The sequence below is a fragment of the Lolium rigidum genome, chromosome 3 (genome assembly GCF_022539505.1).
Source record: "Lolium rigidum isolate FL_2022 chromosome 3, APGP_CSIRO_Lrig_0.1, whole genome shotgun sequence".
NCBI lineage: Eukaryota > Viridiplantae > Streptophyta > Magnoliopsida > Poales > Poaceae > Lolium > Lolium rigidum.
In genome coordinates this window covers 381,125,209-381,150,333 of record NC_061510.1, presented here as the reverse complement: position 1 = coordinate 381,150,333, position 25,125 = coordinate 381,125,209, and the positions used below count along the sequence as shown (strand labels likewise).

Genomic DNA, 25,125 nt, shown 5'->3' with positions numbered 1-25,125 from the left:
AGCATTCTTAAAGAGGTCTCACCATCAGCACTTTTTGTGGGTATGGCTTCCACCCATTTAGTAACATAATGAACAGCGACAAGTATATGAGTGTTACCTTCTGAAGAAGGGAAAGGTCCCATGAAGTCAAACCCCCAACAATTGACTGGTTCAATAACAAGAGTATAATTCATAGGCATTTCATTGCGTCTGGAGATATTACCAACCCTTTGACATTCATCACAAGATAAAATAAACTTTCTTGCATCTTTAAAGAGAGTTGGCCAATAGAAACCTGATTGTAGAACCTTTTGCGCGGTTCTATCTCCGACGTGATGTCCTCCATAAACACTACCATGACACTTACTCAATATCTCTTGTTGTTCATATTCGGGAACACATCTTCACATAATACCATCCACTCCTTTATATAAGTGTGGGTCATCCCAAAAATAATGCCTCAAGTCATTGATAACCCACAAGTATAGGGGATCGCGGCAGTCTTCAAGGGAAGTAAAACCAAAATTTATTGATTCGACACAAGGGGAGGTAAAGAATACTTATAAGCCTTAACAACTGAGTTGTCAATTCAAGTTGCACTCGGAAAAGCACTAGTAACAGGGGTGATGTGAAAGTAGCAGTGATATGAGAGCAGTAATAATAGTAACACAACAGCAGTAACAGTAATATGAGAGCAATGGCACCAGAAAATAGTTGATACTACTTCCAATGTCATGTAGAACGAGTATATAATGATGAAAGATGGACCGGGGTTCCCAGCTATCTACACTAGTGGCAACTCTCCAATAACAAGTGTTGGGTGAACAAATTACAGTCGGGCAATTGATAGGATTGAAATAGCATTAAGACAGAATATCAAGATCATTAATCATGTAGGCATGTTTTCCATATATAGTCATACGTGCTCGCAATGAGAAACTTGTACAACATCTTTTGTCCTACCAGCCGGTGGCAGCCGGGCCTCTAGGGAATCTACTGGAAATGAAGGTACTCCTTTTAATAGAGCACCGGAGCAAAGCATTAACACTCCGTGAAAACATGTGATCCTCATATCTAAGCCTTCCCCTCCAGTTGTCCCAATTTCTGTCACTTTGGGGCCTTTGGTTCCGGACATAGACATGTGCATACAACTTGTAGATACAATCTAAGCAATAAGTACAGAGCTTAAATCTAAGATCATGCCACTCGGGCCCTAGTGACAAGCATTAAACACAACAAGATTGCAGCAACAATAACTTCATAAACTTTGTAGATAGACAATCATAACGTAACAATCCATCGGATCCCGACAAACACAACACCGATTACATCGGATGAATCTCAATCATGTAAGGCAGCTCATGAGATCATTGTATTGAAGTACATGGGGGAGAGAATACCAACTAGCTACGGCTAGAACCCGTAGTCTATGGGGGAACTACTCACGGAGCATGATGGAGGCGGTGGCGTCGATGGAGATGGCTTCCGGGGCACTTCCCCGTCCCGGCAGGGTGCCGGAACGAGAGACTTCGTCCCCCGAATTGGAGTTTCGCGATGGCGGCGGCGCCCCGGAGTCTTTCTGGAGTTTCGTCAATTGGTACTGCGTTTTTAGGTCGAAAGGGCTTAAATAGGCGAAGAGGCGGCGCAGGAGGGGCGACAGGGTGGCCCCACACCAGGCCGGCGCGGCCAGGGTGTGGCCCGCGCGGCCCACATGTGTGGTGGCCCCCTGGCTCTCCTCCGACTCCCCTTCGGTGTCGGAGCCTCCCGGGAAAAATAAGATCTTTGGCGTTGATTTCGTCCAATTCCGAGAATATTGCCCGAACAGCCTTTACGGAACCAAAAACGAGCAGAAACGAGAACCGGCACCGTGGCATCTTGTTAATAGGTTAGTTCGGAAAATGCATAAAAACATTATAAAGTGCAAGCAAAACATGTAAGTATTGTCATAAAACAAGCATGGAACATCGGAAATTATAGGTACGTTGGAGACGTATCGGCATCCCCAAGCTTAGTTCCTGCTCGTCCTCGAGTAGGTAAACGATAAAAAGAATAATTTACGTAGTGACATGCTACTTACATAACCTTGATCATACTATTACAAAGCACATGAGATGAATGAAGTGACTCAAGGCAATAATCTATAGTTGCTAACAAATAGATAACATATAGCAAAACTTTTCATGAAGAGTACTTTCAAGACAAGCATCAAAAGTCTTGCACAAGAGTTAACTCATAAAGCAATAGATTCAAAGTGAAGTCATCGAAACAACACAAAGGAAGATTTAAGTTTCAGCAGTTGCTTTCAACTTTCAACATGCATATCTCATGGATAATTGTCAACATAAAGTAATATAATAAGTGCAAATAAGCAAGTATGTAAGAATCAATGCACGAGTTGACACAAGTGTTCGCTTCTAAGATGGAAGGAAGTAGGTAAACCGACTCAACATAAAGTAAAAGAAAGGCCCTTCGCAGAGGGAAGCGAGGGATTAAATCATGTGCTAGAGCTTTTTAAGTTTTGAAATCATATAGAGGGTATAAAAGTAAAGTTTTGAGAGGTGTTTGTTGTTGTCAACGAATGGTAGTGGGCACTCTAACTACCTCATCAAACAGACTTTCAAAGAGTGGCTCCCATGAAGGACGTTATCTCTACCAGCAAGGTAGATCATCCCTCTTCTCTTTTGTTTACACATGTACTTTAGTTTTAGTTTTATGGTTGACACTCCTCCCAACCTTTTGCTTACACAATCCATGGCTAACCGAATCCTCGGGTGCCTTCCAACATTCACATACCATGAAGGAGTGTCTATTTGCAAAATTAAGTTGCTTACTGATGAATCAGAGCAAAACATGTGAAGAGAATTATTAATGAAGGTTGATTAATTGGGGGCTGGGAACCCCGCGCCGACTCTTTTTGCAAAATTATTGGATAAGCGGATGAAGCCACTAGTCCATTGGTGAAAGCTTCCCAACAAGATTGAAAGATAAAACACCACATACTTCCTCATGAGCTATAAAACATTGACACAAATAAGAGATAGTAAAGTTGTGAATTGTTTAAAGGTAGCACATGAAGTATTTACTTGGAATGGCAGGAAATACCACATAGTAGGTAGGTATGGTGGACACTCATGGCATAGGTTTTGGCTCAAGGTTTTGGATGCACGAGAAGCATTTCCTCTCAGTACAAGGCTTTGGCTAGCAAGGTTGTTTGAAGCAAACACAAGTATGAACCGGTACAGCAAAACTTACATAAGAACGTATTGCAAGCATTATAATACTCTACACTGTCTTCCTTGTTGCTCAAACACTTTTACTGTCACATCCCGAAATTTTCTAAATTTTGGAATGTAAAAATAAATAAATTTAGTTGATTGAATTGTTTTTCTTTGTTGAAGTTTGACTAGGAATTAAAACTTTTTGAGTTTTATTTAAAAGCCTTTCCCAAAAATAGGTTTTCACAAAGATTTGTTTTAAAAAAATATTTCCAAACCAAACCTATTTCTGTTTAATGTTTTTTTGAAATCATATAAGCTTCTATTTTGTGACAAAAGCCCAAAACATTATTTTGAAATAGCAATGCCCAAGTAACCATATAAAGTGTTATATGCATAATAATATTTTGTAACTTGGTTTTGACCAATATTAGTTTTATAAAGTTATTGAGTCATTTCGACTTCAATATCAAAATCCATGTTGCAATAAAACTTGCGATAGTTTTCAGCTTCGGGAACTATTATAATTACCCAATTTCATAAAATCCGATCTATGTTTTTTAGTTTCCTAATATGCTACTAGGCCAAATGCATAAAAGTTTATCCTTGTACTTTTTATTTGGTCTGAAAATAGTCTCACAATGTTCTAAACTAATATTTATTTATTTTTATTTTTTTTTGCAAATCTGTAAGAATTTGTTACACTTAATTTAAAGTTTTTAATAAAATTTTACAAAAGAAATCAGAAATAGAAAAGGAAAAAGAAAAGAAAAGAAGAGAAAGTCAATCGGCCATGCCGACCCAGCCGAAAACCGCATAGACGTGCCAGGAAGGCCAAACCAGCCACGAAGCAATCAGTCCAGCTTAACCAGCGTTGCCCATTGTTTTTGTTTTCTTTTCCTTTTCCCTGACACATGGACCCGCTGCCAAGTCACCATCGTCTTCAATCTCCAGGAAACGAAACGAAACGAAACGCACGCACGCACGCTGCAATTCTTTCAGTTTCTATGATTTTACTCTCCAATTGATTCCCGGTGATTTAAGCCACCATTTAACGAGCGGTTTGTTCCTACTTAAAGCCCTCGACTCCCTCTTCATTTCCCCTCTGTTTCCTCAGACAATCGTGCCCCCAGGCTGCCTCAATTTCTCGCCGAAGACCACGGTATCCGCCACCGTGCGAGCCTGTTTTCGTCGACCACGAGGTATCCCGCCGCCCCGTTTAGTATCCACGGGATCCTCTTGTGCTTGCGCCCCTCCTGATATCCTTTTTTATTTTATACCTCACCTGAGCGTCGTCGCCCGAAGGTCACCGTCGACCGGAGCATCTTCGGCCGTCTATCGTCATCGTCCCAGCAAGCGCACGGCAGCCAGCACCATCGAACTCACTGCATCATGCTGAACCTCGTAGACCTCCACCTCATGCACTTCCCCGGAGGAGCACTGATACATCGCCGACAACGACCACCGGAGCGCACAACCACCACGAGTCCACGACCACCAAGAACGCCCCTGTAAGCAGTCGACCCACCAGCATTTAGATTTTTTTTCCTTTACGTGTTGTAGGCCGTTAGATCATAATCTGAAGATTCATATTAGCCCAGTTAACTGAACGCATAGTCTGATCGATCGCATGAGCCAGCTCAAAACTGATCCGCAACTTGTAAAATTCATAGCGTGAATTTCATAACTCCGATTAAATTAATTCTTTTTGCTTTGGATTTTTAATATAATCCTCTACAACTTTCGTGTAGAAACCTTTTTCATCCGAAAAACTTGCTCGGACAACTTTTCGTACACCATTAAATCTGTAGTCGCTTCGATATGATATTGTAAAATTTATACCCTGAGTTCTACACGTCGGTTTCCGACAAACTTTGTACCGTTGGAATCAGTAAAATGCCTAGATCATTCTAGACATTTTGCATGTCGGATTCACACTCCTTGTTTTTGCGGTATTTCTATGGTCCGCAATATCGTTCTCCGACTATACAAATCATTTAGACACATTCATCTTGTTCCTTGATCACATCTCTCCAATATATTATCCTAGTTCATATTATTCAAATAATAATTGAGTTATTTGGGTAAATTGTAATTCTAGCTTTTCCATGTGCAAGTGTTGTGTTGAGATACTCTACACGAATGAACATGTGTACCGACCATTGATATCCATTTGCATCCCTGAATCACTTTCTCCATAACATTCATACCTAGCCAACCTCACGTCATTCTTCGATCCTTTTGACTTGGTTTGGGCTATTCAAACTACAAATGAGTTATTTGAGTAGATTGTCATATCAACCCAAGCCTAGTGGAACTAGTGCTATTTTGTTAAGTGTTGTCACACTTTACTTGATAGTATTTTAGACGCACAATTTGGTACCTATGTGATTCGTTTCACATGAGCCATTCCTAAGTTCTATCCATACTAAAGTAATCCACCAGTTCGTTTACATATATCTTAGATGATCCAATTTTCTCTCTAAATATATGATCTTGTCATTCAATATATCGAAACCAAATTTTGCAAGCCAAACCTCATGCCACACCTTAGTACCATAGAGCGATTTCCGATTGTTGTCTTGCTTGATTTTGTTGTTGTTGTTGTTGAATGGTGTGTTTATATTGTGCTATATTTTATATTATAGTTCGTACGGAGAGGCACGTATTTTGATTAAGAGAAGTGAACGCGCTTCGACTACCTAAAAGGAAAGTGACATTCAAATCCTACTTATTTTCTTTATGCATTAGTGTTTTGAAACTAGTATGCATGGTAGGATTTTGTTTTCAAAATTAAAGTATTATGCTATGCTTAGCAAACCCTAGTAGTGTGTAGCAACTCCCGAACCCATTGCTAGGATGCTTTAATTTTTGCTATGCAACATCAAATGCCAAATGTTGTTTCGTTATTGGTTGTGAGTGTTTGAAAAATTAAAATTAACAACCCTAATGAAACACCTGGGTGGATTGGTTGATTGGTGGGCGGCTGCTCAGGTCCACGCTCCTAGTCGTAGCTAGTGGGCTAAAGTGGTGAATCCCTGAGAGTTTGCATTTGTAGAGTGGTCGCTTTTGATCGCACACCTGGTTTTCACCAGGGGATCGTGTGGGGGTTTATTACCTGGGATGGGTTTTAAGCTTGTGAGTTCCACTTGTGGTTGGCCACCCAGATTAAAGAGATTTCCAAGTCGTCCATGTTTTAGATAGCTTCCAAGTGCGGCCTTATGGTATTATGGGCTCTGCCAGATTAATTAAGTTGTGAGAATTCAACTTGTGGCTAGACAGATGGGTTGTGGCGACGGCCAAGTGGGAACGGGTCTAGTTTGTATGGTTGAATTCTTCTTCCGAAAGATCTTGTCTCATTCTTCTCTTGGGAAGGGTGGGTCGTAAGGTGAAAGTGCACAACCTCTCGAGAGTTAAACCTAAGATCTTAGCCGTGTCCCCGGTTATGGACAATTTGAGCTTCTAGGCAGGGAATGTACGGAGGAATCTCATCACCTTTTCTGAATGTATTAAAATTTGATCAACCTTGTAAAAATCATGGGAGATGTAACCATGTGATTATTCTAAAACCCATGGAGGATTTAACCATGGTGTGATTTCATAATGTCATTCAAAGATTTTCAAAATGTTTTGTTTTAAATAAAATATAGGATAAAATTGGCTTTATGCAAATTAGCCTAAACTCCACTAGCCAAATATCATGTAGATAGTCATGCCTAAAAATTGCCACCATATAAGTGTCATTTGCCAGGTACATCATTGTACTCGACCTCCATTCGTGGGGCTGCATATTCAAACGTGCGGGTTTTCTAAGGAGAAGTACTTGGTAGGATCTCGAGTCTACATTCCAACATGATCTGCTCGTGGCACATGAAGATGATGAAGGCTCATTGATAATATACTTTCCGCTGTGTTTGTTCTGAACATTGTTGAGCTAGTCCATGTGACTATGCAATTTGTAAGGTTTTACTTTACCCTCTGGATCAACGATGTAGTAATTTGATACTAATGCAATGATTACTATATTTTGTAATGTGTGTGCTATCAGTGATCCCGGGAATAGCACTATACACAGGTATCTTACCTTTATTAAAAGGTAGGGTGCTACATTTACCAGAAAATATCTAGACCTTAAGAGAGACCAATCATGCAAACCAATTTCAACAAGCTCTACAGTAGTTCTCCACTAATAGGTTTAAACTACATGAAAAAACTTAATCATGATCTACTTGAGAGCTCAAAACAATTGCCAAGTGTCAAATTATTCAAGACAATATGAGGCATTTTCTGTTTCCAACCAAATAACCATAAGTGATGTAGCTTCCAACTTTTATCATTGAACATTAAAAGTAAAACGAAGAACAAGTGTTCATATGAAAAAGCGGAGCGTGTCTCTCTCCCAAACAAGGATTGCTAGGATCCGAATTTATTCAAACATAAACAAAAATAAAAACACATAGACACTCCAAGTAAAGCACATAAGATGTGACTGAATAAAAATATAGTTTCAATAGAAGAAACCTGATAAGTTGATGAAGAAGGGGATGCCTTGGGCATCCCCAAGCTTAGACAGCTTGAGTCTTCTTGAAATATGCAGGGATGAACCACGGGGGCATCCCCAAGCTTAGACTTTTCACTCTTCTTGATCATATATCATCCTCCTCTCTTGACCCTTGAAAACTTCCTTCACACCAAACTTCTCATAAACTGTATTAGAGGGGTTAGTACTTAAAAAAACTTGAATCCACCTTGGTCCTGTAGTGACACATTGCAAGAAATCAATAAAACATTAGCTACAGCTCTCCACGTGTAGAAAGCCTTGCTTAAAGTCCGCAAGAGACAATGCAAAAAACAGAGACAGAATCTGCCAAAACAGAACAGCCAGTAAAGAAGAATTTAAAATAGGTACTTCCGTTGCTCAAATCAGAAAACTCAAAACTAACGAAAGTTGCGTACATATCTGAGGAACACGCACGTAAATTGGCATAATTTTCTGAGTTACCTACAGAGAAAACAGCCCAGATTCGTGACAGATAGAAATCTGTTTCTGCGCAGAAATCCAAATCTAGTATCAACCTTCGATTAGAGGCTTCACTTGGCACAACATTGCAATAAAATAAAGATAAGGAGAGGTTGCTACAGTACTAACAACTTCCAAGACACAACAAAACAGTAGCAAAATAAACACATGGGTTATCTCCCAAGAAGTTCTTTCTTTATAGCCATTAAGATGGGCTCAGCAGTTTTAATGATGCACTCGCAAGAAATAAGAGTTGAAGCAAAAGAGAGAATCAAGAAGCAAATTCGAAACACATTTAAGTCTAACCCACTTCCTATGCATAGGAATCTTGTACACAAAAAAATTCATGAAGAACAAAGTGACAAGCATAAGAAGATAAAACAAGAGTAACTTCAAAATTTTCAGCATATAGAGAGGTGTTTTAGTACCATGAAAATTTCTACAACCATATTTTCCTCTCTCATAATAATTTTCAGTAGCTTCATGAACAAACTCAACAACATAACTATCACATACAGCATGCTCTTCATAATCCATAAACACATAATTTTTATCAAGCTCAAAAATAGTGCGATTAAAACTTTCAAACACACTTTTATCAATAATATAACAAGATGGTTGATCAATCTCAAGAGATATGGGACTCATAGATAATGTCAAAACCTCTCCAATCCCATTTTCATTAGTAGTAAAATTAATATTATCAAGTAACATAGGACCATCATCAAGAGCTTTATCATAAACATTTGCTACGCAAAATTCTTTAGTACCATGCATTTCGACATCAGGCACAAACAAAGCATTATCATAAGATTTATCAAAGTAGAATGGATTATCATAAATAACAGTAGCATAATTATTCTCACAAGTTTTACTCATAGGGAATATTTCAAGAGAATCCACAGGATCATAACATTCAACCTCTTTCGGTAAGCATGGAGGACAATCAAATAGTGTAAGAGATAAAGAGTTACTCTCATTAGAAGGTTGGCATGGGTAGCTAATCCATTCTTCCTCCTTTTGTTCATCACTCTCCTCTTCTTTTTCATCCAATGAGCTTTCGAGTTCATCAATTTCCTCCTCTTTTTCATCCAATGAGCTTTCAGGTTCATCAATTTCTTCTTCCACAGGTCCCTACAAATTGTGAGTGCATTCTTGTGCATTAATGAGTCTCTCTTTATAATCAATGATATAAGGATTATCAGTGTAACTTTCATTGCAAAAATTAAGGCTAGAAGAGACATAATCTTTAAGGTCCTTACAAACAACACAAGTTTCATAATTTTAACCATGAAGGATTCTATCTCAGAGGCTCCCATAAATATGACAAATTGTTCTACCTCTTCAAACCCAAAATGAATATAGCTATTCCGATTATAGTTCTTAATTAAAAATTCCTCACTAAAACCACATTGAAATTTAAGATGTTTAGTGTCCTGTTGAGAGCAACAGTTTATATCATGGCGTTTAAGCAAGATTTTAGCAATTGTATTCAATTTTTCTATCACAACACTCATCACTTTTCCCGCTCTTGATTCCCTATAATTATTATATAATTCAATAAGCTCCAAATAGGTTGTAGGTTCTCCCATAATAGCAGTTTTTAATTTTTAGATTTTTCAATTTTTTATGGATTTTTGGGTATATGAGAAAAGTAAAACAAGACAAAAAGAAACTAAGCAAAAGTAAACTAAGCAAAATAATACCAGACAGAAATAAACTAAGAACAAATAAACTAGACAAAAGTAAGCTAAGCAAAACAAAATAAAAACAGCGAGAGAGGTAGAGTGTACTCCCCGGGTGAACTTATGAGTAGAGCTATGCCTCCCCGGCAACGGCGCCAGAAAACAGTCTTGATAACCCACAAGTATAGGGGATCGCGGCAGTCTTCGAGGGAAGTAAAACCCAAATTTATTGATTCGACACAAGGGGAGGTAAAGAATACCTATAAGCCTTAACAACTGAGTTGTCAATTCAGCTGCACCTGGAAAAGCACTAGTAACAGGGGTGATGTGAAAGTAGCAGTGATATGAGAGCAGTAATAATAGTAACACAGCAGAAGTAACAGTAATATGAGAGCAATGGCACCAGAAAATAGTTGATACTACTTCCAATGTCATGTAGAACGAGTATATAATGATGAAAGATGGACCGGGGTTCCCAGCTATCTACATTAGTGGCAACTCTCCAATAACAAGTGTTGGGTGAACAAATTACAGTTGGGCAATTGATAGGATTGAAATAGCATTAAGACAGAATATCAAGATCATTAATCATGTAGGCATGTTTTCCATATATAGTCATACGTGCTCGCAATGAGAAACTTGTACAACATCTTTTGTCCTACCAGCCGGTGGCAGCCGGGCCTCTATGGAATCTACTGGAAATTAAGGTACTCCTTTTAATAGAGCACCGGAGCAAAGCATTAACACTCCGTGAAAACATGTGATCCTCATATCTAAGCCTTCCCCTCCAGTTGTCCCAATTTATGTCACTTTGGGGCCTTTGGTTCCGGACATAGACATGTGCATACAACTTGTAGATACAATCTAAGCAATAAGTATAGAGCTTAAATCTAAGATCATGCCACTCGGGCCCTAGTGACAAGCATTAAACACAACAAGATTGCAGCAACAATAACTTCATAAACTTTGTAGATAGACAATCATAACGTAACAATCCATCGGATCCCAACAAACACAACACCGATTACATCGAGATGAATCTCAATCATGTAAGGCAGCTCATGAGATCATTGTATTGAAGTACATGGGGGAGAGAATACCAACTAGCTACGGCTAGAACCCGTAGTCTATGGGGGAACTACTCACGGAGCATGATGGAGGCGGTGGCGTCGATGGAGATGGCTTCCGGGGCACTTCCCCGTCCCGGCGAGGTGCCGGAACGAGAGACTTCGTCCCCCGAATTGGAGTTTCGCGATGGTGGCGGCGCCCACGGAGTCTTTCCGGAGTTTCGTCAATTGGTATCGCGTTTTTAGGTCGAAAGGGCTTAAATAGGCGAAGAGGCGGCGCGGAGGGTGCGACAGGTGGCCCCACACCGTAGGCCGGCGCGGCCGGGCTGTGGCCGCGCGGCCCACATGTGTGGTGGCCCCCGGCCTCTCCTCCGACTCTCCTTCGGTGTTCGGAGCCTCCCGGGAAAAATAAGATCTTTGGCGTTGATTTCGTCCAATTCCGAGAATATTGCCCGAACAGCCTTTCTGGAACCAAAAACAGCAGAAAACAGGAACTGGCACTGTGGCATCTTGTTAATAGGTTAGTTCCGGAAAATGCATAAAAACATTATAAAGTGCAAGCAAAACATGTAAGTATTGTCATAAAACAAGCATGGAACATCAGAAATTATAGGTACGTTGGAGACGTATCAGTCATAATCTGCCACGGCTTCAAGCACCACAACTTGCAATATCCATGACGCCCTTTGTATATACCTTGCCAAGCAAACGGGCAGTTCTTCCATGCCCGAGTGCATGCAATCGATGCTTCCAAGCATTCCGGGAAATCCTACGGCAGCATTTTGTGCCATGATCCTTGCGATCTCTTCCTCGGTTGGCCCTCTCAAGTAGTATTTGCCAAACTTTCCCACCACAGCTCGACAAAACTTGTACATGCACTCAATGGCAGCGGACTCACTCATGCGAAGGTAGTCGTCCCGTGTATCGGCAGGTGCTCCGTATGCAAGCATCCTCATGGCGGGGGTGCACTTCGAATGGACGAGAACCCGAGAACGCCTACGGCGTCGGGCTTGAGCTTGAAGTAGGGGTCGAACTCTCGAACGCCGTGGAGGATATTCATGAACAACCCCTTGCTCATCCTGTACGGCGCCGAAAATTGTCGGCCTGTGTTGCGTCGTCGGCGAAGTAGTCGTTGTGCGGCATGGCATGCCCCTCCATCCTCTTCGGGGCTTCGACTTCCTTCTTCCCGGCCTTGATCCTCCGCGGCGCGGCCTCTTCCCTCTTCTCCGCCTCGGCGTCAAGCATGTCCTGGAGGGACGCGATGATCGGCAAATGCTCCCGCAGGTCGTCGTCGAAGGCTTGCTCGTCCTCCGGCAGCGGGGCAACCATCTCATCGTCGCTGTCCATGGCTAAAGCAAAATCAATGGTTAAAATTGCGCCGAGGAAGACGACGGAACAAACGGCGGCCAATCACGCCTACACGGCAAGTCGTCGAGCACCTTCGTAGCGCGGTGGTGGGGCGGATTTGACGGCGCGTTTTGGGACGCGGCGGCGACGCGGCGGCGGCGCCACGACCGGCGGGAGCCCCGGCCGCGACAACGGTGCCGACTCTCGGCGGAGATCGGACGCCCAAACGGCCGGGAAATCCAGCGGCGGCGGTGGGGTGGGAGCGCGGGAAGGAAGGAGCGACGAGAAAGAGGCGCGAACCAACGGTTCATGCAAATAGTCGCCGACATGTGGGAGCCCGCCTCGCTTTTCGTTGTGTCCGGCGTCCCCGGTGCGTCCCACGTGGGACGGGGACGGGCTCGGGGCGCCGGACACACGTATCGGGCGCGCCGGACAAAATGGGCTTTGGGGGACGCGGTTGGAACGGTTTTTGTCCGGCGCATCCCAAATCCCTTTGAGAGACGCTTTGAGGGACGCTTTGGGGGACGCGGCTGGAGATGCTCTTAGAGGATCTCTAGCGAGCTTTAGAAAAAAATAAGTTCACTCTCCCGAAAAACCAAAAATGAGCGATTTTTAGCGTGGCGCAGAACAGCACCCGTATTCGAAACCGAAAAACATCGATTTCAAAAATTGCCGGCAAAGTGATCATCGCAAACAAGCATTGGAACTGAAATTCAAACATATTTAAGCATTGTTCGGGTTGCTACGATCGATAGATACATTGCATTTGAGGTGGTCGTCGGCGACCACCTCCAAAACTAACTAATTTCGCCGGCGGCGAGCTACTATACGCGCGCGCGCTACTCGGAGTCGAGGTCGACGACCTCCTGCTTCACGCGGCGGACGGCCGCCTCCGCCTGCGCGGCCTCGTACTCCCGCACGGCACGGACGGCTTCGGCTTCCTCGCGGCGGAAGCGCGCGCGCCTCGGCGGCGGAGATGACGGACACTGCGCTGCACCGTCGTCACCTCCTCCTCGTCGTTGAGGACGAAGTCCCGGACTGCAGGCGCGGAGGGTGCGCACCGGAGGCACCTCCTCCTCCTCCTCCTCCTCCTCCTCCTCCTCCTCGTCGTCGGCTGTCGGAGGCGGGCCGCCACGGCGCACGGCCGGACGCGGTCGACGAGCGACCCCTCGCCGCTATTTGCCACTAGCGCGCGAGCTTCCCCGGCGGCGTCAGACCCCAGTTGGTCCAGCGCCGCGCGCTCCGCTTCCGAGCGCCTTCGCTGCGGTTCCATTTGCGCCGCTCGGCCTCCGACTAGAAGACGGGGGGCGCGGCGGAGAGTTGCTCCCGCCAATCCGCCCGCGTCCCCTGCCTCCGCTGTTCGCCCCGGCCATGCGGTCGCGGTGGTGGTGGAAAGAGAGGAGAAGCGGCGGCGGTGGCCCCGCGATTTCTCGCCGGAATTCCAACCGTGCGCGCGGCAGAGGGGACTTTGGCGGAGGGAGTAGGGTTTTGGAGACGCAACTCCCCTCCGCGGCCTGTATATATACGGGTCGATAGTCCGGTTTCTCGGGCCCCGAACTCCTGATACAGAGCCAGCCCACCGATTCGGGTCTTTGTTATGCGCCACTTTCGACCCGAACCCGTAAATCCGTCGGAAAAATTCAGTTCCGATGGGATTTACGAGGCTCGTTAGAGATGCTCTTACGCTATTACTCTATTTATCAGTTTTGCTAGCTGAGAATTAGCTTAATCGTTAGGTGTGTTGTGGAGATATTCATCCACTGGACGGGTTGGAATGGGGTGTTTCTATTTGTGCTATTTTTCTGTCTGTGACTGGCTTGGGCATGCTAGAATTATAACTTTTTTCCATCTGTATGTTTCTCTTTTTTTCAAATATGCCGAGTTGAATTTTGTACTTTTGGGGTTTTCTGTGTGTGGGTTCTTTTTCGTGATTTTTTCTATATCTATTTAGACTTGTTTTCTTTTTAATTTTTTGTGTAAATCTCGCTGGATTGTAACTAACATACTTTTTAGTTGCAATTGATGTTTTAATCTTTTCTTGTTGCAGGTATAGTTGCAACTAGGACTATTTCAGTTGCAAGTGCGACCGCATCCAAGAATTTTGCCTGGGTTGCATCTTGGATTTTTTTTTTTTCAGTTGCAAATGCATCTAGGAATTTTGCCTGGGTTGCACCTTGAATTTTTTTTTTCAGTTTTAACTAAGATATTGTTCCAGCTACAGGTGAGGCTACTAAGATTTTTCTCATATACACGTGAAATTACAACTGATTTTTTTAAGTTGCAGGTGAGGCTGCAAAGTGAGTTTTTTTTCTAGTTGTAATATGTGCATCTATGTGTCGAGTTTTAGGCGGTACAAGAAAAACATAAAACGTGTCCCTGTAACATACTAACTCTACAGGTTAAAAACAAATGGTCAGCACAAAAGAACCCGTATTGACCCACCATTTCACAAAATAATAGACACATTGGTGCAAGCTTCCGCATAGTTATTAGTAGTTGTAGTGATCTCTAGGTAATAGTTATTTTGAACCAATCTCAAAGTACAAAGTAGATGCACAAACATGGACAGAAGAATCAAACCTTCAACATTTGATGTAGGCTGTTTGTTTACTTGTTCAACTTTTACTTATGCGTCGGAGCAAGAGCTAAATTTATGCTTAACTTTAGTGAAAATTTACCCACTTAATTATACGAAAGTCTGATGACAACTTTAGGCATTCTAATAGCATGGTAATAGAAATGGAGATGGATTTGTTAACACCATTAATTATATTTTCACTATTATTTACTTTTGATATCCATATATAATTGGCTCACCATATCAAAGAATATGTTGGGCAATCATGGTGCCGACCTGTGAGAAAGCTTTTGGGAAAATAGAATGAACGGTGGCCAAATCGTTGTAAGGATAAGAAGCTGAAGCGCTTTAATATAGGTTAATATATCGAGAACTCGGAATATTTTGAAAACTAGGGGCGGTGGGCATGGTATTTTGATGGCGGTGGGCATCATGGTCATGCAGATGACGGATCTTTGATTTGGTAATGGTCTCAAGCTCTGTGTGGCATGGTTGATGGCAGTATGGGACGCCCTCTTCTGAGATCGCATTGTTTTGAGGCCAGCGCTATTATGGGATGCCCCCTCTACTTGCAGATCATGTTCGATTCGACTCAGCAGGTGATACGCAGGATGTTGTTGCGGAGGTGTCAAGTTACGCGGCCTGCCGACAATGGCTATGCACAACGTCTCATGAGGAGGTGTCAAGTCATGGCTGATCCTACCAGATGCTACACATGACAACTCTTATGGTTGCTTGTTGCTGTTTATCGAAGGTGGTGCGACGGTGGATGGAGGCGTGGCAGCTTGGGACGTCATCGACTTTCAATTTCTCATCCAATGGCATTCGGTTAGCGAGGAGTCGTTAGTCGGACAAGTGATTATGGTACAAACGGCTTCACCAAACACAAGAGCTCTGATCAGTATATGTTGATGCGCACATGCGTCATGTCCTTGCTGAAGGGTGGATCAAAACTCGCCTTTGGGGATGAAAACACCAAGATCGGCCTACGGTGCACGTGTGGAGTTTCCTTCTTGAAAGCTTGGCCTAATAGATGTGAATTCTTCGTTTGTTTTGTCCTTTACCATAGGGTTAGTGTGTTTTTTTCCCGGATTGAACATGATCAACGGCTAGATTTTGCATTATGAATAAATAAGATGTGTGCATCACTTGAGGCAGGCCCCAAAGCTCCGTTCTTTTTGAGAAAATATGGCAATGTGCATGTGCCTTGCACCGGATCCAAAATAAGCCATGTCCATAAACCTGATAACTAATCCAGCATTTTGTACTACAAACTATTAAGCTTCATCCTGAGTTGTTTTATATAAAATTATAAGTATGCTAGGTTTTACCCCAGGTTTAAACCTCTTGAGTGTTTAAACCAGGTTTTACCCCAGGTTTAAACCTCTTGAGTGTTCCACCATACACCAATCCTCTCAAAAGAAGAAAAAAAACACTGCTTACTTTTCAACTTTTTGCGGCTAGGAAAAGGTGAGAAGACATGGACAGGGTGTGCCATCGCAACTCACATTGTGCTAGAGAAATTGAAGGGGCTATGGAAGAGGCATTGGAAATTTTAAAGCATGATCATAGTTTAAAATTTGAAATAATGGAGTGAGGGATCGAGATGGTTAACCTGGATGGGCGGGAATAGGTTTCTAAAAGAAATCTTTTACTTTACAAGTTTTAGTCTTTTTGGATAAATAATATGAGCTGAATGTAACTACGTGAAACAATCTATATGATGATATATCAAACTTCAAGCACGAAGAAATGAAACATGTAAGAGGATGTAGTGAATAACGAACATTTACATTTGCTTCCGTAGAGAGAAACACAGAAAAACTTTACAATTAGAATGAATTGAAACAATGATTTACACGAGCATATCTCTACCCATAAAAGAAAGAAATTAAAAATCTGTTAAAATGTATGTGCACGGAATCTCCTTCCTCAATAGGGTTTCTTGTTCACCCTCCGACAGTTCTTCCTAATATCCCCATCCCTGCCGGTCAGTGGACTTATGTTCCCCATTTTAACCATCGAAGCCGCGAAGTTTCTAAAGAAGTCCTTCTGGTTACCGGAGAACCTTCGAACTATCGGTGCGGTGGTCCCTGCCGCGACGGGATCAGACAACATCACCTGGTCCGACGGAAGCTGGGCACGACCCTGTAGGAGGTTGCCATAGTACTTATTGTCAAACACGTCGGGTGTGACGCCGTCAAGGTTCACCAGCGACCCCTCTCTAAGCCCAGCCGTGCAGTTTCTCTGTGTGAACTGACACTGCGCGCGCCCAAAGGTGTGAGCCCCCTGCAAAGCGACGAGGTCGGTGTCGTCAAGGCCCAGGTTCCTGAACTTCTCCTGAAGCGTCTCGAGGGGTCGAAGGGGCTCGGGAGGTTGTTGGCGCTCTCGATGTTGGTGGTGGTGCCGTCACGGCGGCCCAGCGGGACGGTCCAGGACGGGCCTCCGGCCAGCTCGACGGAGATCTCGGCGGCGAGGGCGAGGATGTCGGCGCAGGAGACGACGCCGGGGCAGGCGTTCTCCAACGCACGCTTGATCCCGTCGACCACGCCGAACCCGCGTGCTGAGTTGTCGTTGGCGGGGACGTTCTTCTCGGTCATAATCGCTGCCTGGGCGTCGTCGTCCAGCAGAAGCGAGCCGTCGCAGCCCTGAAGAAATTAACCACACTGATGAGATGGTGCACTATGTATGATGTATCGACAATTCGACATGACTGCCTACGAGGTTTGGTGAACTTACGTTGACGAAGCAGTCGTGGAAGTGAAGGCGGATGAGGCTGGCCGGGATACGGGCGTCGGTGACGCGGGCGTCCTGGATAACTCGCCTGACGATGTCGCGCGTGCCTGGGCACGAGCCGTCGTAGAAGGACGAGCTCAGCCCGGCGCCATGACCGTGAGTTCCGTGGCTCAGCAGTAGGACCAGTAGCGCTACTGTGAGCAGGAAGCTACCGCGAGGAGCTAACGAGAAGCGAGAGGAAGGGGCCATATGTGCAATTGTTACAAGGAGAAACACCTGCTGGTTTTCCAGCCACACTGGTGGAGCGATCGCCAAGCGAGCGAGCTAGCTGGCTGCTGGATAGAAGGAAGTATCAGGGAGAGCTGGATATGATGTGATGGAAACGGGAATGCCATGGAGGCTATTTGTAGTCTTGATCCATTTGAGCACGGCGGGTGTTGACCTTAGGTAGGATTTTGTGGAAGCGCGTTTGACTGCTTCCGCGAGCATGCCCTGCCGTTATCAAATTGGGTATTGGCCGCCGCTCCTGCACGCGGCTGCTCATGTTATTCTATTCGTGATTAATTTTATATGATTAAGCGAGAAGAAGCTGGTGGCCAGATGATGGGAGGAGGAAGAGAGATGGTCTGTGGCGGGAAAAGGAAATGAGGCGGCAGGTTTACGTCAGACTGTTGCCGGGAAACGCAGAGGGACCGGATCCAACCGTGTGATACTTGCATTCCTGCTGTCATCGGTCATGAGTGCGCCTGTCGTTTTTGACCCAGCCGATCGAGGGCTTTCTCCCTAGCATGGTTTCCGATTCCTTACGCTATTACTCTATTTATCAGTTTTGCTAGCTGAGAATTAGCTTCTTTTTTTTTTGAGATAACAACTGATGGAATTCAACAATGGCGAAAACGATTACAAACGACTCCACAAAAAAAGGAAAATACAATATGGACCCAGAAGACCACACACCGTACTCCCAAATCGCAGTCAAGCCCATCCTCCTCATCGTCACCACCCAAGTACAGAGACCGAAACCGGAAGCCGCCCGTCTTCAGACACCATCGAGTCACCGCCGCCACCTTCGCCACATTGGGCTTTGAACACCGCAGGAGTGCCCACCCCGAGGGGTGAGAGCTAATAATCTTTTCCAGACCATCGGGCAGGTGGGAGCTGGTGGAGACCAAGTAGAACCTCCAAAGCACGGACCCCGAGCAGTAGGTCCCAACCATCGACGCCACGTCAAGCCACCTCCTCCCCTCGCCACCATGGTCGGCCGGAGAAAGCTTCACGACGCGACAGTCGCATCTCAAGAAAAAGACCCTAAAAACCCTAACGAGGAAGGCGATTGTACCGTCCCTTTCCACTCCCTCGCCACCACGGCCGGCCGAGGGAAGACGGCGAGAAACAACGGCCCTCCGACTCCCAAAGCTCCACGGCGAGTCGACGGATGACCCTGCCGGGAGAGACCACCCTCCCCGAGATCCACCGATCCGAGAGGAAACCGAGGCCGGCGGCTCGCCGGCGCCGCCACACGTGGCCTTGCCGAGATGGGGACCGAGCTCCGGCACCTTTATTCGATGCGACGCTGCCTCCGCCATCTCGGCAGCGCCTCCCGAGACCCTAGGGGCCCTCGCCACCGCCGGTCCGAAGATCCACCGCCGGGAGGCGCGATCCCATCACGCGAGGCCGATCCGCCACCGTGGAGACGTCCACGCCGCCGCACACCCGCGACAACTCGATGTCGGAGCCGCCGGAGCCGCCGGAGACGCATGCCGCCGCCACCAGGGGAGCCACCAATGCGCGAGGGACGAAGCCCCCGCCGCCGCCGTCGCCGCCAGGGCTTTGCCCTGCGAGTCTTCCGGCGGCGGCGAGGAGAGGCGGCGAGGATGGTAGCGGGCGGCCGGCGGCGGAGGTTGCCCCCAAGTCGCCTAGGGTTAGGCGACGCGAGGGGTAGGCGTCAAAGATGGCTGAGAATTAGCTTAATAGTTAGGTGTGTTGTGGAGATATTTGCCCATCTGGGTTGGAATGGGGTGCTTCTATTTGGGCTTTTTTATGTCTCGTGGCTGCTTGGGCATGCTAGAATAAAAAAAAAATCCATCTGTATATTTCTCTTTTTTCAAATATGCCGAGTTGAATTTTGTACTTTTGGGGTTTTCTGTGTGTGGGTTCTTTTTCGTGATTTTTTCTATATCTATTTAGATTTGTTTTCTTTTAAAAAAATTGTGTGAATCTCGCTGGATTGTAACTAACATACTTTTTAGTTGCAATTGATGTTTTAATCTTTTCTTGTTGCAGGTATAGTTTTAACTAAGACTATTTCAGTTGCAAGTGCGGCCGCATCCAAGAATTTTGCTTGGGTTGCACCTTAGATTTTTTTTCAGTTGCAAATGCGGTCGTATCTAGGAATTTACCTGGGTTGCAAGGCTACTGAGATTTTTCTCATATACAAGTGAAATTACAACTGATTTTTTTTAAGTTGCAGGTGAGGCTGCAAAGTGAGTTTTTTTCTAGTTGTAATATGTGTATCTATGTGTTGAGTTTTAGGCGGTACAAGAAAAACACAAAACGTGTCCCTGTAACATACTAACTCTACGAGTTAAAAACAAATGGTCAGCACAAAAGAACCCGTATTGACCCACCATTTCACAAAATAATAGACACATTGGTGCAAGCTTCCGCATAGTTATTAGTAGTTGTAGTGATCTCTAGGTAATAGTTATTTTGAACCAATCTCAAAGTACAAAGTAGATGCACAAACATGGACAGAAGAATTGAATATTGCTTTTCCGGCACGCGGCTGCTCATGTATTTTATATCGCAAGGGAGAAGAAGTTGGTGGCCAGATGATGGGAAGAGGAAAGAGATGGACTGTGGCCGGGACAAGGAAACGAGACGGCAGGCTTAACGTCAGACTGTTGCCAGGAAACGGCCTGGCGACTGGATCAGCTGTGGCCGAATCCAACCGTGTGATTGTCTTTCTGCTATCATCGATCCCGAGCGCGCCGGTCGATTTTGACCGAGCCTATCGAGGGATTTCTTCCTTGCTTGGTGTCCTCTGCCTTTTAGTCCAGAACTTTATGTAATTTTAAAATGGGAACACGAGCAAAATGTTGCCAAGAGACCACATCCCCTCTTTTTGAAGAGTGAATAAGCCGCATTCCATTTCCGTCAAATGACCAGGCTTACCCCCCCCCCCCCCCCCCGCGCTCTTCCATCGTCTCGCTGCAACGCTCTCCCAGTCTAGATCGGGGCCCTTGGGGCCCATCTGGGGCTGGGTGGGCCGCGCACGAACGCATCTGAGCTGCTTCCCGTGGGGCGAAACCTACTCCCCGCTCATAGCGGGAGCTATTCTTCGCTCCGCTCAGAGCGCGGTAGGCTGGGCCGGCCCATTAGAGAGGGCCGGAGTTTCCCTTCGGTTTTTCTTCTGTTTTCCCTTTTTCTTTTTATGTTTTTTTTTGTTCAGCTTGTTTTTCCATTCCAGTTACTGGTTTTGCCAAAATATTTCTTTTTGAACTTTTAAAATTTTGAACTTTTTAGAATTTGAACTTTTTTAGATTTTTTTTTCGAAATTGAACAATTTTTAATTGTGAACATTTTTATTTTGAATAATTTTAGATCTGAATATTTTTTGAGTTTAAACTATTTTCATATTCGATATTTTTTGAAGTTTGAACAATTTTCAAATTTGAACATTTACAAAATTTAACATTTTTAACATTTGGACAATTTTCAAATTTTTAATTTTTGAAAAAAAATTGATCTGAACAATTTTCATGTTTGAACATTTTTCGAATTTAAACTGTCAAAATCTGAACTCTTTTTTCAAATTTAAACATTTGTTCAAAATTCGAATATTTTCCAAGAAAAAACCTCCAGATAATGGGAGCAAACAGATACCGACATGATCAACTCTGGAATATGGCTCGCTAGGTTAAACGTGCCCCACGCAATAGGAGGTTTTTGAGGCTCGCCTTTTCCAAATTCGTATCTAAACATACTCAAACGAGTTCAAAGAAACTACTATGTAAACTGAACGTACTCTTTTTTTTGTTTGAGTAGAACTGGCACGTACTCGAACGAGTTGAAAGAAACTAGTACTATGTAAAGTGGTGCTCGTCACGTACCTAACATGGGCCAGGCCCATCTTACTCCGGGCCATCTTATTCTCTGAGCGGAAGCGTTCCCGATCTCCGCTTGAGGCGATGAGTAGGCGCACCCTTCCCGTGGGCAGGAGAGGTGACCAGATCATGGGTTAACTCGGGTGGAGACACGTGTCCTGCAACATTCCGATGGGGGGTTCATGAACATGGGCTAGGTGGGTCTATGCTCGGTCGGGCCAGGAGGGCCTACTTTGCCCCTTGACAGCATGTGCGGACGGGTACCGCCATTGGCGGTGGAGGCGGATCCCTCCCGTGTGGCCACTACCTCGGTGCTCCTCGGTTTCAAGATCCTCCTTTGTCCCGCTAGCCTCGGTTTTTTGGTCGCGATAAGACGGCGATGATGCTTCTAAAGTCATGGTGGCGCGCGTTGGTGCGCGGTGAGGTTGGTGGAGCACGATGGAGCGCTCGAGGCGGGGTGGCGAGGGTCGGGAGAAATCTTTACCGGTCTAGCCGACACCGACGCGGGTACCACCCTTCCATCCTGGAGGGCATCGGGTGAAGCCCTCCTTCCTTGTCCTTGCGCGTACCACAGGGAAACCCTTGGACCAGTCCGGGCAGCAGACATCGTCGTCATCACCGCATTCCTTATTGAAGGTGTTGTGATAAGTGCATTTTTTGGAGTGTTTTTAATACACTATTTTATATAGATGACCTTGTGTAGCAATAGGATTTTTTGCATTTTACGGCGTTTTCGCGCATCTTTTATGCTTGTTTACGCTTGATATCTAAATATTAAAGCAATGGTGAAATATCAATAAAAACTATCATTTTATGGTACTTTAACATGATAAAAACCATCTGAGCACTTAACCATACATCTATGTCAAAGGGGAATGTGGGGACAGACATCAGAGTGTTTAGCGGCCATCGGTATGGGGGGCCGCCCGTATGCGATACCGGGGAGCACCGCCTCGTCAAATACTTTCATCTCACACGGACGGGAGAGAGATTTGAGATACACGGCCACCGAAACACCGAAACACCACCTCTGAGATAGATCTGGAGGAGGAACTTGGGACAAGACATCATTCCGGCTTCTACACGGATCATCGGAGGACAAGGCATCATCCCCTACATCATCAACCGCTACAGCTACATCACCATCACCAATCCCATTCTCCTTTAACCATATTTGTGATTTTGATTACTAATGTGGATTTGTATTCGAATTCATACCATTACTTTCATTCCATCCATAAGAATATGATGATGCTCTTAGATTGTTTCCATGTGTCACTACTAGGAAATAGGCTATCGTCGGTGCACCAAAAACGGCTACCGTCGGCGCACCAGCGCGTGCCGGTGGGAACGGGACGGTGGTAGCGCGTTATCGCCGGTGCACCTCCTGGTGTAAGGGTATATTGCCCCTATGTGTGGTTTTGGTAATTAATGACAACCCCTATGGACTAATGTTTTCATTGAGTTTATATGAAGGAATATTCCATAGGTACTACTTGAACTCCATGTGTTGGATTCAAGTATGGATGCCATGAAGATAAAGGTATACCTTGTGTATTGGCATCAAGATCATCGGTATGAAGATATATATGTGATATGATCAAGAAGAAGAAATGAAGATGGAGTTCTTATGTGGAACTCAATATTAGCCATGCTCTATATTATGTGAGTATGAGAAGATACAAGGTTGAGTTGGGCAAGTTCAAGATGAGCATCTTGAGTGAATCACATGCTTGAAGCTTGCCGTCCATTTGGTGATAATGGACATGTGAAGACGTGCATCAATGGAGCTTTCCCATCATAGTGTATGGGGGAGCATTTGTGAGTCTTCACAAAGCAACAATGATCAAGTGAGGCATTCCGGCTTGTGTAGAGCTTGAAGAGTTATCATCAAGATCAAGCGGGATGCGCAAGGCAAAGGTATGACCTTGATAGGTTTTCCTTTTACCGGTCTCAAGGAGGTTGATGGGAGACCGGATTATAGGATAGATAGCCGCACTATCAAGAGGGGCTTTCGGTTGGGTAACTTGATCACATCGTCTTAGGGAGCTCAATCCTTTGCATACTTTGCATATCCTTATTGCTTCTTGGTGTTTCTATGTGTAAGGTTCTTGAGCTTGTTGCTATCTTTACAACAAGCCCAAGTTCATCGAAAACGGAGTTCGCATGCATCTTCTATTGCGTTTTCGAGGTTGGGTGATTCTATCGGTTATTCATGATATAAGGTTCTACCTTTTATATTTATGATAAAATCCCCTCCTACATATTCTTGTGTTTTCACTTTCCATAGGATAGCATTTGTTCTTATCTCTCAAACAAAATTGGTTTCATTCGAATCGGAGTTCGGGAGCATTTGTTATTAAAGAAAAAGTAAAAGAAGAAAAAGGAAAAGAAAAGGGGGAGGGGCCATCCACCGAGCCCACCCGGGTCCGCAACCGGCGCCAACCGGACCGGCTTTTGGCCCGTGACCGGCCTCGGGCCCAGGTCCACGACCGGCCCGCCGGCGTCCCCCGGCCCGGCCGGATCCTCCCCTCGGCCCGCGCGCTTCACGCGCCGCCCACCGCGGCTGGGCGCAGCCGGCTCGCCCGCCGCGGCCGGACTCGCTCCGCGCGGACCATGCGCCCCGCCCGGTCGGCGGGCCGGCCCGGCCCGGATGGGCCACCGGCCTCCCCAGCCCACAATCCGGTCAGCCGGTCGCCAGGCCGGCCTGGGACTGTTTTCTGCCCGATTTTCTTGCCTTTTTCTCTGTCTTTTCCCCCAACGGGTATATTTGCTTCCTAGCTATAAATAGACCTTTCTTCCACCTTGAGCTAGTAAGTTCTTCCCCTTTCTTCACCTCCATTGTTGCTCTTGGAAGAACTTGCTCTCCCCTTTGATTCCTCCCATAATTCTTGCTAATTCTTGAGGGATCTAAGAGAGGAGATCTAGATCTACACTTCCACCAATCCATTTCTTCTCTAAGTGAGGGGAACTCTTGGGATCTAGATCTTGGAGTCTTTTGTTGACTTTCCCCATTGTTCTTCCTCTCCAATCTCATCCTAGCATTTGTTGTTTGGGTGGGATTTGAGAGTGAAGGATTTGAACGCCTCTAGTGTTCTTGCTTTGCATCTTTGCATAGTGTTGAGCTCTCCACCACGATTAGTTCGAGTGAGAGACTGTGAGCTTGTTACTCTTGGAGGGAGACCTCTGTTGACTGCCAAAACCCACCGGCGGGCAGCGGCCTTGTCAACACCGTAGAGCCGGGAAGAGCCTAGAGCTGCGGCTGGCTGAGACCCCTCCGAGCGACGGCCCGCAATGCTCTTACGGTCACACGCGGCGATGCGAAGTGCAAGGGCGTGCCACCTGACCTATACCCGGTCGGGGAAGGTGATGGGGATGCCTCGCTTAGTTTC

General features: G+C 45.2%; 1 pseudogene; it reads right to left on the bottom strand.

The window, feature by feature from the left end:
- Positions 1–16,823: 16,823 nt before the first annotated feature.
- On the bottom strand, positions 16,824–17,977 carry LOC124700667 (annotated as a pseudogene).
- Positions 17,978–25,125: the final 7,148 nt, after the last annotated feature.